Raw genomic sequence first — 15077 nt, forward strand, 5'->3', positions numbered from 1 at the left:
GGCGATGTCTGCGACTTGAATGGAGCACACATACACACACACACACACACACCTGGACCCACACACACACACACCTGGACCAACACACACACACACACACACACCTGTTCTTCACACACAAACATGCACACACAGACATGCACACACATAGACAAAGACAAACAAGCATACAATTAAAAAAACCTCTTGCTGTTGCTGCTTTATTTTTCTTGGTATTGTTGACGTTGCATTCATGCCTTATGCATTAGAGTCTAATGCATTAGGGTCTAATGCATGTACTTTCATCTGTCAGACCAGCGCACTGCATGCATCTATATAAAAATCTTATCTTGCGAGTAAATTAGGATTGATCACGGCAGCTCCAAGCCACAATCAGCATCCATGATCTAATCAGGGGAGGGCGGCTGGGGCAGAGAAAGATACTTCCATAAATAAAAACCAAATGAAAGCCAGCCAGGGCCCATAACACCGCCTACAATTTGATTAGCCTCTCCCTCCCCACAGGTGCCCTCTTATCCTCCCATCTCTGAAGGCTGCCAGTCATATCCAATGCAAGGCTAGCCATCATGCAAGGCTAGGCTAGCCTTGCATGATGGCTAGCCTTGTAGGAGACTAGCCTTGGAGAATAGCTGGTCGCTAATAGCTATTCTCCAAGGCTAGTCTCCTACAAGGCTAGTTATCCTGCAAGGCTAGCTACCCTGCAACTTTCATGCAACATTAGCTATCTTGCAATACTGGCTATCCTTATGGCTATGGTATGAGTAAGGATAGTTATGCAATCATGCAAAATAAGCTATTCTTTATGGCTAGCTAGGCTATAATAACACATAAGCTGTCATGCAACACTAGCTATACCCTACGATGCTAGCTATTTTGCAAAAGTAGCATTTCTGAAACACCAGCGTTCCTGACACAGTAGCTATCACACAACACAAGCTATCTTGCAACCCTAGCATTCCTGACGTGCTATCTCTCCTGCATCACAAGCTCGGCTGTAAGACTAGCTTCCCTTACAGTTGTTTTTCCGACAGCCTTTTTTCATCAGCCTTGCATCAGCGGCCGCGCAGCCCAGCCCGGTGGTGTGGGGCATTAGAGTGGCGATGCTGGTGGAAGCTTGGCTCAGGAGCATCCCAGCGAGACAGGATCTGTCAGGGAGCTCTGGGCCCAGTGGCACCCTGGGTAATAAATTAACCCTGAATTAACACGTCATCCCAGTTTGACACAGAGGGTTCTCGCCATCCTCCTCGCAGACCGCTTAATGGATCTATTAACTAAATGGGTGCTGGGGAGAGCAGGCCTCTGAGTGAGGGCTCCGGATGGAAAACCGGCACGGGGAGATAGGAGATGGAGCCCATGGAAGTCCATCACTGCCCCCCTTGGCTTCTTCTCGTAATATGGCAGCTGCACCCGAGTTTACACGAGGCTACAGTAAGAGGAAAAAACGGGCCTCAATATGAATTAATAATTAATCGACTGTTTTGTAGGTGTATTATTGTGTATTTCCTCCGTTTCTGCAGTTTTCTCACATATACATTTGGAGCCCTTGATTAATATCACGGCTGCAGAAACACAAACTGACTCTTTCTTTATGCAGAACATTATATAAATACAGATGAAATCATTACTACTTATTACTATTATTATTACTACTTATTACTATTATTATGCTGAGATGGCTGGAGAGGCAGCACAGCGAGGCTGGTCTACACGACTAAGACCTATTGAAGTCAGTGCACGGGGGTTCATGGCTAGATCTGCTATTAGCTTGCTGACTGAACTGGGTATTTGTGGACGAAGTCTGAGGCAGGCGGTTAGTAGCATGTCCGTGGCAGCAGAACGAGCAAGTGAATGGCTGTGGTTAAGACAGCGGTTCTCAAAGTGTGGGGCGCGCCCCACTGGTGGGGAACAGAGACGTGACAGGTGGGGCGCGACAAACGGGAGGAAATTTCACTGAAAACTCCACATTTCTTATGGTAGGAGTGAAGGCTTGACAGTAGGGCTGGGCGATATGGACCAAAAGTCATATCTCGTATTTTCAAGCAGAATGTCGCTATAAGATATATACATGCTATAAAATAAGTGCTGTCGCCGCGCTCCAACTCGTCATTCTACATCGGGGGCGCCGCGTCGCTGTGCTCGTTAACCTGCCTGTAGGCCAGGGTGGCTAAACATTTTAAATTTAGTCAGTCAAAAACAGTCGGAGCAAGATGTGGCAAATACATGTTTCTCGCTGAAGGGGATTTTAAAAAGTGACGCGAGCGGAAGAGCGGGGGCTGGGGGCAGAGCGTGTGTGAGCCAGAGGCAGAGCGGGACGGAGAGACGGAGTCCTGCACGGCTCTCATTTTGCAAACCCGCACCCGTCCTTATACCCGCACAACTTAAAACCACATCCGACCTGAATATCAGATCCAGCACCGGAGAAGTCTCGCTCTCTTGCTGCGCGGGACGCACTGAGCAGGGGTGGCGAGGATAAATCTGTCAATCTGAGCGATATTGGGAAACGAACGACCGTGCTTCTCCCCACCGCGATCACACACCGACAGAGTCGTCTTTAGGTGTTGTAATCAAGCAGCAGCTTCGTCCCGATTCAGAGCCTCGTCACTGGAATCCTCCCCGTCCCATAGCGTGTCCGCTGACACTCCAGCTCTCTTCTCGGCCGGGGGGCACTGCTCGCATATTTTGTAGATGTGTCACTAATAATGATTTTTTTTAATATTTGAAATAGGCCTACATTTGAACATTTTAAGCTTGCAGCTTTGCAGCCACTCATGCAGGTATAGGTCTCATGAGTTCAATTGCTCACCTGTCTTGCCAAATGCATTGCTCGTCTTTTTTTATTTTTTTTTACCAGATTGCAAAGTGGCACTTTTATTTTCTCTTTTTCTGAACTTGATACAAGTCTTGACACAGCTGCACTTTTATTTTCTCTATTGTTGAACTTGCTGTTATTTGATGTTATTGAGTTAGAATTTAGATACAACATGATGTAACTTGATGTTACTTCAATAAATGTGGAGATGTTAAGCTTGGCGTATTTCGTTAGCGTTGTGTTGGGGCGATGGGGGCAGGTGGGGCTTGAACATTCCCCCTTGTCCAAAGTGGGGGGTGACCGAAAAAGTTTGAGAACCACTGGGTTAAGAAGAAAACATACTTCCTGGGGTTACCAAGCTAAGGTAAGCTAGATGTGCTAACGTGTGCTATTGTGCTAACGTGTTTGTTTGGTCAGGGTTAGTGGTAGGGCTAGGGGTACGATGCAGGAAAGAGAGTGTTTAGATGCATTAAATGTGGCAATGTGGTGGCAGCATTGAGGGGGGTGAATCCAGGACGCTGGTTTCATTGTTAAGCCTTCAGGAGGTGTCGTGGGCCTAACTTAACGAAACATCTGTGAAAGAGGGTGCCCACTTGATAACCCCAATGATATTCTGCTTACTGCATACTGCTGTATTTACTGCTGTTAGTTGGGCTAGTTGCCGTGTGTTTTTCACCTTTGGTTGGTAGCTTAGTAGCCAATGTGCTTATAAGGTTGGATTGGTCAGGGGGCATTGTCACTACCTGGAGCTTGCACTTAAACGGAGCCTGGGTCTGTTGAAGGTGGCATTGCTGTTTTTAGGCTATGATAGCCATAGGATAGGATAGGTATATTGTATTGTATTTATTTATTTATTTTTCTTTTCTTTTCACCTTTGGTTGGTAGTTTGGTAGCCAGCGTGCTTGTAAGGTTGGTTTGGACAGGGGCCTCTGAATATGTGTTTTCCTTGGATTTTGGCACAAGGGATTATAACATCTGATCCTGTATATTAATGAAATACCACCCCTCTTGTCTTTTGCAATTTATTTTAAGTTGCATCTCCTCCTCCTTAATGCAAAATGGTATGCTAGTGGAAAAGGTGGATTTCCTTCATGACCAATAAAGTCTCTATCAATACATTTTTCTATACATCCCCCTAGCCTCTATCTCTCTCCGTCCCTCCCTTCCTCCTGTGGCTCAGATGTAAATCATGTCCATCCGAGTGCGCACACACACACACACACACACACACACACACACACACACACACACACACACACACACACACACACACACACACACACACACACGCGCACGCGCACGCGCGCGCGCGCGCGCGCGCCTCACCTGCAGAATAGACCACAACACACGCCGGCATCTCTGGCCATGACACCTGTGACATCACTCCCCAGGGACATGCCTCCCAAACCAATAAAAGTGCGACCAGGCGCTGATAGTTAACCCTGATAACAGGTGGATATTAAGCAGAGGGTTACAGTGCCAATCCCCCTCGCCCCTATCTCTTCTTCCTCTTCCCCACTATTGGCACCGCGGTGACGCGCTGATGCGCTGACAGCGCGCAGCGGATCGCCACCATCCTTTGACCAGAGACACATTTGCACAGCGGCATTAAAGAGGGGGCCGACCGATAAGATCTTTCGGTAAGAGTGTTAGCGTGCTTTGGGGCCCGGTGGTATGCTAGTCACACACACGTTTAAGCCGTGAGAGGAACGGCTCAGAATTGAGATTGATTAGCACAATTATCACCAAACGCTGACGATAATGAACAGAGCGATCGCTGCGCTATTTAATTTCAGTTCAATGTTGCTAATTTATCATGAGTTTGAAAGGGATTATAGCAGCACTTGCCCTGTCGTGCCATGGCAGATTGTGTTGCTTTTTTGGGGGGGTGTGTGGGTGGAGAAACGTTTTCGGAAGATTTCCGTGTATTATTATTATAGTCCCATTGTAACAGCCACGTTCTAAATGCAACAACAGCCTCGTTCCTACTTATTGTCAAACACCTCTTTACAATGATAAGTATGTATTATGCACTAAATCTTTCTCAGGTAAAATCTACCAAGTGGCTTGCAAAGAGAAGCAACTCCGAAAACATCTCGAACAAAACAAACTGCTGCCAAGGAAAATGGCTGCCCTTACTGCAAGAGAAACCGAAAAACAGGAAAAAGAGAGGAAATATTAAAGCCTCTATTTCACGTGTAATCATTGTCTCTCCACTCAGAGTGGGGTAACAAAGACCACGCTGAACCACAGTCTCCCAAAAAGAGCCTTTCTATGTGGCCCACACACACACACACACACAGAACAAAGCCCTCCCCCACACTGGAGGTCCTTCTGACCAAACCTCCTGTGAAGTGGAGCTACTTCAAACATTTTATTGCAACCTGCATCCAGGACAAAAAACCTTCAGGGGAAAAACACATTAACCCCCCCCTTCATCCCCCCCCCCCCACCCCCAACCCCCCCTCCCCCCAGGCCGGCAAAAAAACTTTTTCGCACGTAATCCTAAACTCTTGATCTCGCGGTTGGTCTGTTTCACAGTATTACACAATACACAAAGGACAACGAAAAACAGATATAAAAGGTTCTCAAAAGCACGGTAAGATGGAGGGTGGTGGTGGGGAGGAGAGGTGATAGAAATACAAACAGAGAGCAAACAGCACTTAATTGCGGTCAGGCTGATTGGGGAAGGCAGGGCCCGGCTGGTCGCAGCCGCAGCACAGCTTCCAGATGGCAGCTTGTTGTTCTAGCGTGCCCGGATAATGCTGCAGGACTCATGCTGCAGGATCCAGCCCTGGTAACCCGACCCTCCCCTGGGGGCCTTCAACTACTCCAATACTCCGAGACCCAGAGCCAGACCCCCCACCTCCAAACCGCCCTCAACCCACCCGCCTCCCCTATAACAACTCAACCGTGCACCCCTGTCCTTCACCCACCTCCAAACCCTGGATCTCAGCCACCTTCACCTCTAGACCCACCCCCAAACCCTGGACCTCAGCCACCTTCACCTCGAGACCCACCCCCAAACCCTGGACCTCAGCCACCTTCACCTCTAGACCCACCCCCAAACCCTGGACCTCAGCCACCTTCACCTCGAGACCCACCCCCAAACCCTGGACCTCAGCCACCTTCACCTCTAGACCCACCCCCAAACCCTGGACCTCAGCCACCTTCACCTCGAGACCCACCCCCAAACCCTGGACCTCAGCCACCTTCACCTCTAGACCCACCCCCAAACCCTGGACCTCAGCCACCTTCACCTCGAGACCCACCCCCAAACCCTGGACCTCAGCCACCTTCACCTCGAGACCCACCCCCAAACCCTGGACCTCAGCCACCTTCACCTCGAGACCCACCCCCAAACCCTGGACCTCAGCCACCTTCACCTCGAGACCCACCCCCAAACCCTGGACCTCAGCCACCTTCACCTCGAGACCCACCCCCAAACCCTGGACCTCAGCCACCTTCATGTCTTCACCCACCTCCAAACCCATCAGCCCATCCAGCTCCGCCCCTACACTCACCTCCAAACCCTGGATCTCACCCACCTCCGCCCCCTCACCCACCTCCAAACCCATCAGCCCATCCACCTCCACCCCCTCACCCACCTCCAAACCCTGGATCTCACCCACCTCCGCCCCTACAGCCACCTCCAAACCCTGCAGCCCCACCCACCCCCGCCCCCTCACCCACCTACAAACCCTGGATCTCACCCACCCCCGCCCCCTCACCCACCTCCAAACCCTGCAACCCACCCGCCTCCACCTTTATACCCGTCTCCACCCCCACACTCCCTATCCAATGCACCTCCGCTTCCACACCCATCACACAACTCCACATCCCCCATCCCACCTCCACACTCCCTTCTCCCACACACCTCCACCCTCACCCCCCCCCCCCCCCCCAACCTCTAAATCCCCAACCCTTACTGCCACTCTGCCGTTTCACTCAACTACACACTGGGGGCTGGAAGGGAGGGGTTTAGCATCCGCTGGATGAGGGGTAATGTTTGTATGTGTGTGTGTGTGCGTGTGTGTGTGTGTGTGCAGTGGGATATTGGATGGGAGGACAAGGAAGGGGTAGGGTGGAAAGAGAGAGTGAGAGAGTGAGATAGCGAGACAGAGAGAGACAGAGAGAGAGAGACAGAGACAGAGAGAGAGAGGAGGATGAGGGGAGGGGTGGGGGTGGGTGAAAGCACTTGGTTGTGAAACAAAAGCATTTTAACACCCTCCCCGTGTTCAACACGTTTTCAAAGCAGCCAGAAGCATGCTCGATCCTGGCAGCAGACGTGAATCTCCACATTTTTGCCCCTGTTTTCTCTCTCCTTCCCTAGCCTTCATTAGACGGGCAGCAATGACTCAAAAGCTAGCACACAACACACAATAGATTCACTGACTGCCCCTTTGGAGCCTTATCTTACCCAAACCAACATTTCACAAACAAATGTGTTATTTCACCAAGCTTTTTTCTGCTCAACACACACCAGAACAAAAGGGACAGAAAACCCGGGCTTCAAACCTAAAGTTTGAACTTGGACATTTAGAACGGTGCATTGCGGATGGCAGCCTGTAAAATATAGGCCAATATTTACCCCCATCTGCGCGCAGCGAGTCCCCGCGCTATTAATCAAGGTGATAAATGCACCTTATATTTCATTTTGCTCCATCATTTGCTCTTTGACCTTGGCCACAAGCAAAACTAATGAAAATGGTTTACATAGATCTATACCTCAAGACCCTCTGCTCTCCCTATCTGACACATGGAAGATTAGAAGATCTACACGATCTGCCCATCAGTCAAGCAGCAATGCTAAGCTTGGATCTAGCCGATCAATAGTTTCCATTTATTGGCGGGTATTAAATAAAGACTTGGATGGTTAATGAAACATGCTATCGCTAAGCAAAGCAGGAGTTCAATAATGAAATAAGTGTTTTGTATATTTTAATGATCGTGTACGAAAAACTGTATGCTACTTATAATAATGTAGGGGAAGCTTGCTCATGGACGGCCTACGTTTTTATCTATTAGTGAAATATTATGAAACTAGGACTCAAAACAATTACACCTCAATGCCAAAAGGGAAAGGATTTTTTTCTCTTCAAGGAAAATGCAGTAAGTAAGTAGTGACTAAGGTGTTGAAAATGAGAATTGTTTTATATAGTTGTTGTCATATAGGTCTCAATCTTACAATGTAATCCTACGCTTTAGGCTATAATGGAATTAAACTAAAGCAAAAGATACTACGGTATGTCAAAAAATGTCTTGATACATTGATCACATACCTCAAATACTTCTATATTGCTCTCAGTGATCTTAAAATAATTTTACCATAGTCACAAATTGACCTAAACATTGTTCAACAATGAAAATAATTACCAAGCCCAAACCTCTCAGTTAGTCTGTTCGCTAACTAACAAGGTAATCGCCCATAGCTCAGCACAAGCTGTCGTAGCAGTAGTAGTAGGCGGAATATTTGCTCAAATGTTTTCGTCTGCCTGGGTAAAAGGCGAGTGGTAGTACTGCCGGTTTGTTTACAAACTGTGTGTTGGAAAAATCAGCTGTGGCAGCATTCCCACTGTGACAGTCTGGCTAACTTGTTGTCATATAATTAATTAGGTTTTGTTATAACTTTACCGTTATTATGGATGGACGAGCATGCCCAGCATTTTTCTGACATATTGCCTTTATTTGTTCATTATGTTTTGGAGGATGTGTGTTCACATAAAAGGTGAAATATATGGCATGTATCCTTCCGACCAAAGCAGCAACACACCTCTGGGAATTAATGTAAGACGACTGTGCCTTCGTATCAAGGCCTACTTCTTAATGAACAACTTTTGACATGGTTCCAAAGAACAAAAGTACCGGGGTGGGGGGGGGGAGGGAGTAGTGGAATAGTGTAACCAATCAGAACCTTCCAGAGCCTTTAAAGAAGGAGGAACAAAGCGGAACGATGCAGAGACCCTGTGGGCGACCCAGTGGGATGAAGGGAGAGTGAGCGCACGAGGGAGACGGAGGCGAGACAGGCTCATTATTTCAGGTGTAACATCACTTCGACGTCTGATGTTTCACGTTCACGCGCAATATACCGATCCCAGCTCCTGAACCTCTGGCATCGTCACAACGCCAAATTGTGATCTGCTCCATTACTTTTACTGAACAGGAAAACAATTAAGGGGGCGATTAGAGGATAATGATTGACAAGTGATTCATTCATCTTCATTAAGAGACACTGCCGCGCCTCTCGTCAGGGGGTTGGGGGTCTGTCCGTGAAGAGCAGGGTCGGAAGGCAGGCGGGACACCCTGAATGGGATGACAGTCTCAGGATGGCACACATACTCTCACGCGTCCATTGACACCATTGAAACCAATGGACAATTCACGGACTCCAATTAGGTCTTTAGACCCACATGAGTTTAGCAGTAAGAGGGACTGGAACCCCTTCAGATAACCAAATCTCCCAGATGATTATGGGATTAAAACAGAATACCACCACATGGAAAGGTGATTATTTTCCCTGTGGATTCATCTATTGATTGTTTTTTTTTCAATTTATGAGTTATCCATCATTGTGTGTACAAAATGTAGTAAATGATGGAAAATGCTCAACATTACCCAATGGCTTGAAAAGATTAATCGTTTATCAAAATGATAATCAATAAATGTAATAATGATTTACAAGTTGAGTCATCATCTCTCTTTTGCCAGCTCTTTCTCAAACTAAATCCAACCGTGAAGAAAGGTGGCCTGATTCTCTGATGTTTTGCCACATAGATATCACATCTCACAAGTGATAATGTGTTACACCATTTCCATACATTTATATATTGAGGACATTCAGAGGGTGAAACAAGGCTTGTTTCTTCCCAGTGTGATGAATATAAACATCCTACAATAAGCATGATGAATCAGTTCCCTATTATTAGGACCATGACAGAGGCTCTTACTTTCAGTATTATCTAAACGATTCTGCCACGGATTCAAGCAGCTGGTCTACTCTAAGCGAGGGTTGCTCTGATACCTGGGAGATCCAGCTAGATCCAGCTATCAGTTGCTGATTCATCCGATTCATCTGCATGTTGATCTCAAAGACTATTTCAACTATCTTCGTGATTTCAAAACATCTGGATTATTTCAGTACATCTACATGATCTCGGGACATTTGAGTGGTTCCGGAACATGATTTTTTGAATATCCGAGTGATCTCGAAACATCTGAGAGAAAAACCTCAAAACCGGGGGAATATGAAAGTCTGGCTGTGGAATAAAACCAATTTAAAAGATGGTGAACCAGTACTATGAAAGGTCAGGCATGTGTTCAGAGCAGCACGGGGCATACAGGAAGACGCAGCCTGGTCCCTGAAGGCCTGCCCAGGTTACAGAGGTTGTGTGTTCAAAGGTCATCCTATTAATTAAAAAGCCTTTATGCTACAAAGTTGTCTGCATAAGTATGGCGCTAACTCAAATTTGTGTTCAGTTAAAAAAAAAAAAAGTCAGAGGCCTATTTATTTTAGTACGACCTATTAGGAACGATGTCACACAACGCTTGTTGTGTAGAGAAAAACGTGTAGGCCATAGCAGGCCATCTGCTGGCATATTAATATGATGATGTTTCCTTTGGTTCTCTAATAATATGACTTGGGGTGCTTTCACACAACAGAATTTAGTGAGCACTAAACGAGTTTGGTCCCTTGGTTCGGTACGTTTGCGTTGGTGTGAATGCAACCACCTCACTTTGGTGCCCACCAAATCAGCCGGCTGAGACCTCCCTGAAGAGGTGGTCTCGGTTCGCTTCCAAGCGAACACTGGTGCGGTTTGCTTGAGATGTGAAAGCGATCGCACCTCAGTCCGATCTAGTTCTAAAAATCACACGCCTCTTAGGACGTAACAGGCACCTGCTCAGTCATGCGCATTATGGGAATTATTGTTTGATTAGAGGTAACTGAAGATTAGCAGCACATTGTCGGACCGTCGGTTGAAAATGAGACGTGGCTCAACATGGAGCAAAGAGGAGACGGAATGTCTATTCCACATAAAAAAGTATGCTGGAAAACACACATTAAAATGCTGATGCATTTAACACATTCAGCATCAGGATGAGGGAGAAGGAGTTTGACCGGTCCACAGATCAATATGCTGGATATCTATGATTGTTTACTTTCACCAGCACTTTCCCCCCTTATTTTTCTTTAATGCTTTACCACGCCACAGACCTTTTTGTCCAATGATTTAACGATCTTTGCACACATGTGGAAAGATCTGGGACTGTTGCGAGAATTGCAATGTCAAAAGGAACCGCACCAAATCAAAAAATAAACATTGTATTTTGGTCTGGACCAAAGATAGCAAACTAAAGGACTTTCCTGGTGTGAATACACCCTTAAAGAACACTAACTCTACTACCCTAGACTAGTAGAGAATGTAGGCTACAACAACAAAGCCTATAACAAATATCAGTGTTTTCACAAACAAAGAGCACTGGATAGTGCTGCTATAAATGTAATTATCCAGTAATTAATTAACAAGCAGCGTAGCCAACATTTTATCACGTTGTGAACAAATCTGAATAATTCCCACCTGTGCAGAAGTGCTATAGTCAGTTTTTCTCATTGTGCCTTTATGTGAAACCACTTTCACCTACTGCAACCATCTAACTAAGTGCCAAATAAGAAAACGATTGAGGTCATGATTACTGGACAACCCAGCAATGTTAAATATATAAATATTAATACAGGGACACATAGGCCTGACAAACTATCTATCCACAATACATACAGTGTAACATCTCACACACGCACAGGCAGAAAGAGACATTACATCTAAATATAGTCTTGCTTGCCTGATTGTGTGTTTGAAGATGTGGCAGTTCTTCTTTTCGCTTTTTGACTACCACGGTAGTCAAAAAATAAAGGAATAAAGGTAACGTATTAACTTCTAGATTCCCTGCACATCTCCGAAGACATCTCAAGTCAGACCATCTGAAAAACAAAGTAGGCCAAACGTGGGCCCGCCATCGCTGTACCCAAACCCAAGCCAAACATTGTCGATTAGCGAAAACTGAGCAGCAGAAAAAAGCCTTCTTCTCAAGTGGCACAAAAACCCTTTTTCGTCGTTTTTTTTCCTCCCCTAACAAAAAATGTGGCAATGGCAGCTGAGGTGAGTCCATCCAGTGAATCCAGATTCAATCAGCACACCTCCTAACCGACCAGGACAGAACATTCATCTCCTGGAGGGGCCTACTTCCCTGGCTCCTCATCTAAGACGGACATTACTTTTACCCCTGATGGCTGGACGGTCTCTCCTCACCTCTCCACCTCTCTCTCTCTTTCCTCCATGATTAAGCTGGCTGCAATCCATCCATACTGAAAGTAAAATTCATCTCCTCATCTTTATTGTACATTAGTTATCGATTATTATTTGGATTATGTCATAAGTAATGACAAATGTCTATAACTTGTAAGTGACATGCAGCTAGTAAAATAAATACAATAATTATTATTATTATTTAATATTTGCATTACTAAGGCTATTAGCAGCAAAGGCTGGACATTTTCACTTGCTAAATGACAATACATCGACTAATCATAGATTTCAATGACTCGCACCTAAACCAATAATCTAAATAATCTACATATAAAGCTGTATCCTCAAATGATTGAACAAATGACCTTATATCAGGCCAAGCCATCAATATTAGTACTGACTGAGCTACTATTTCAATAGTAATTTGTTAGGCAGGTATTCCAATCTTTACCAAGGCTCAGAATGCTTAGTTTTTTCAGTAATTATAATCACTATTAAATGTTCTGGGGTTCTCTTCAGCATTTTGTTTAATATTGAAAATATTTAGCAGCAATTTCAATGTTAGAGGCCAAGGATAACAAAAAGCTCAACCTACTCACAATAACAACAGGTTGATAATTGAATAAACATGAATAGAACAGTTATGTTTTTCCTTTCATGGCGATCTGTCACTCAATGTTGCCTTTGTGATTTCTCTTCAGGTGAATAGCGCTACTCCTGCCATGCCATGCATTTCACCAAAACTCAAGCACAATGTTCAAACTACCTATTGCTTTGTGATAATTGAAAGTACCACTATCATGCTATGAAAGCTGTGTCTTTGTAACTTTTTGGTGACGTTGATATTTATGGATTGGCTAACAGCTACTTTGAATTACACAAATGACAGACGGACATCCCTTCATAACCTCTCTGATTACTCTAAAATATGCCTCTTGCTTTATCTTTTAGTTACTTGGTTCAATTAATAGTATTTGTCACTCTAACGGTTTCCATATTCTATGAAAATATATTTTGTTGATAAAGTTGGTCCCTGTCGATATCTGAGTGAATATTACATTTTTAAATTGAAGTGATTGTGTTTTAAACCCTGGCTCAAACTTGTTGTTTTAACATTAAAAACCTAACCTCAAGATCAGTTAATCCTTTTGGGTTAGTGAGCTGAAGCACTTTTAATTAAAAGAGGAAGAAATGTTATGGTTAAATGAACATAAACAGTTAGACAATGACTAAATTCCCTAAATGACTTTAGAGCAGTGTATGAGTTTTAAAATAATAACATTACACACAGGAACTTAATGTCATTGTTTAAGGATTATTTGTTTGATGATTTTGAGGACATATTTTATTTATATTTTGCCGATTATCAAACTTGGATAAAGGATATCAGTAGGTTGAAGTATTTGTCTAAATGTGTTTGTTAATTTCTCAAAGAATGGAAAAACACAGCATGGTGTCTATCACTTGTCAGAACACGTAGCCTAGCGTTCCCTCTTCCCACGTCTCCCCTCCTCCGGTCTCTTCCCATGTAGTATTGACTCTTCCCATCGTTTTTCCATAATAAATTCAGCTCCTTTTATCTCAACTTTAATCTAAGTTACTGTGGCGGAGGTTCAAGGGAATAAATGGCTGTTGAAATGGGCAAAAAAAGACAAACAAACAAAATGGCCACTTTCGATCTAGCTTAGATCCCGAGCATTGAGGTTGCAGTGCCTTTTGAACTAAGATGAAGCCGTGTTGATCTCTCAGGCCAAGGGGCTGCGGAGTAATATATAAGAAAAAGAGAAAGAAAAAATGTGATGCTTCTGAAGCCGAAAAAAGATTTAGTCGACTAATTAACACATTCATCTTGGTTCTAAAACATACTTCTTAGCATCAAAGCTGCTACACAAGAATTGTTACCACACAATAATTGTTTCATCCTTTTCCTTTAAAACAAATGCTTTGGATACTGCAAGGTGAGAGGGTTACAGTTAGCGTAACACAGCCGGCTCTTTAAAGGAACCGGTCGGATCTTTAGATAAGGTCACCCGCACAACCCCTCCAATGCAAACATTCTTGATAGGATGGAGGAGTATCTAAGCAGGGATGCACAGCCCATTAAAAACACAACCGGGGATGGAGGAGAAAAGGGCTGCCTGCCAAGAGACTGCATAATCAGCCAATGCCATATTAATTTAACAACCTGGGCCCAATATATAAGTGAAGATAAGTTGATTAAAAAGAAGTATATATTTATACACACATATATATCTTCTAGCAACCGCAAATCAAAATGGATAAGGGGATGTATTTGCATACAGAATTGTTCAAAACACATCATCAAACTCAGTATAGATAACCTCAATTCATACTCGGCAGTAAACAGGGCACAATCCTATGGCCATGCTTAAACTTAAGCAGTATTTCAAGGACATTCAACGAGAAAGATCAGTCACGAAATATTATGCATAAGCAGCTTTCGGACAAACGGACAGATAAAGAAAGAATATCCCAAACAGTCGGTGGTATTATCCGTCGCTGCCATATCCAATAGAGATTTTGAATAAAATATAGAGCAGTGAACGAAAGTCAGCTTATTGCCGTCTTCACAACGTCCGGGCGCTGGCCAGTGACTCAGACCCCCGTCCTCTATCATAGACTGGTGGGCGTTTATTAATATTTATAGTTAAAACAACTTATGGGCAGGCCCCTTGAGGAATATCACTCCACTTTGTTGCAGTCTACTTGCTGAAAATATTGACGTCTGTTCTCATAGCTCTTGCTTATCTTCCCTGTATGAAAGCACTCATATGTTCCAGGTGTGCAGGAGAACAGCTGGCTGAAAATATGCCAGTTTAGCTGTGCAAGAGCCCCATTTTTCGTCCCTGTTCAATAAATATATTTTTTTTGGGAGCTATTCAATTAAAAAAAAGGAGGTTTATAACAATGTTTGTTATGGTTAGAATAACAGATTCTTGTGATCA

The sequence above is a fragment of the Micromesistius poutassou genome (genome assembly GCF_964030765.1).
Source record: "Micromesistius poutassou genome assembly, chromosome: 4".
Taxonomy (NCBI): Eukaryota; Metazoa; Chordata; class Actinopteri; order Gadiformes; family Gadidae; genus Micromesistius; species Micromesistius poutassou.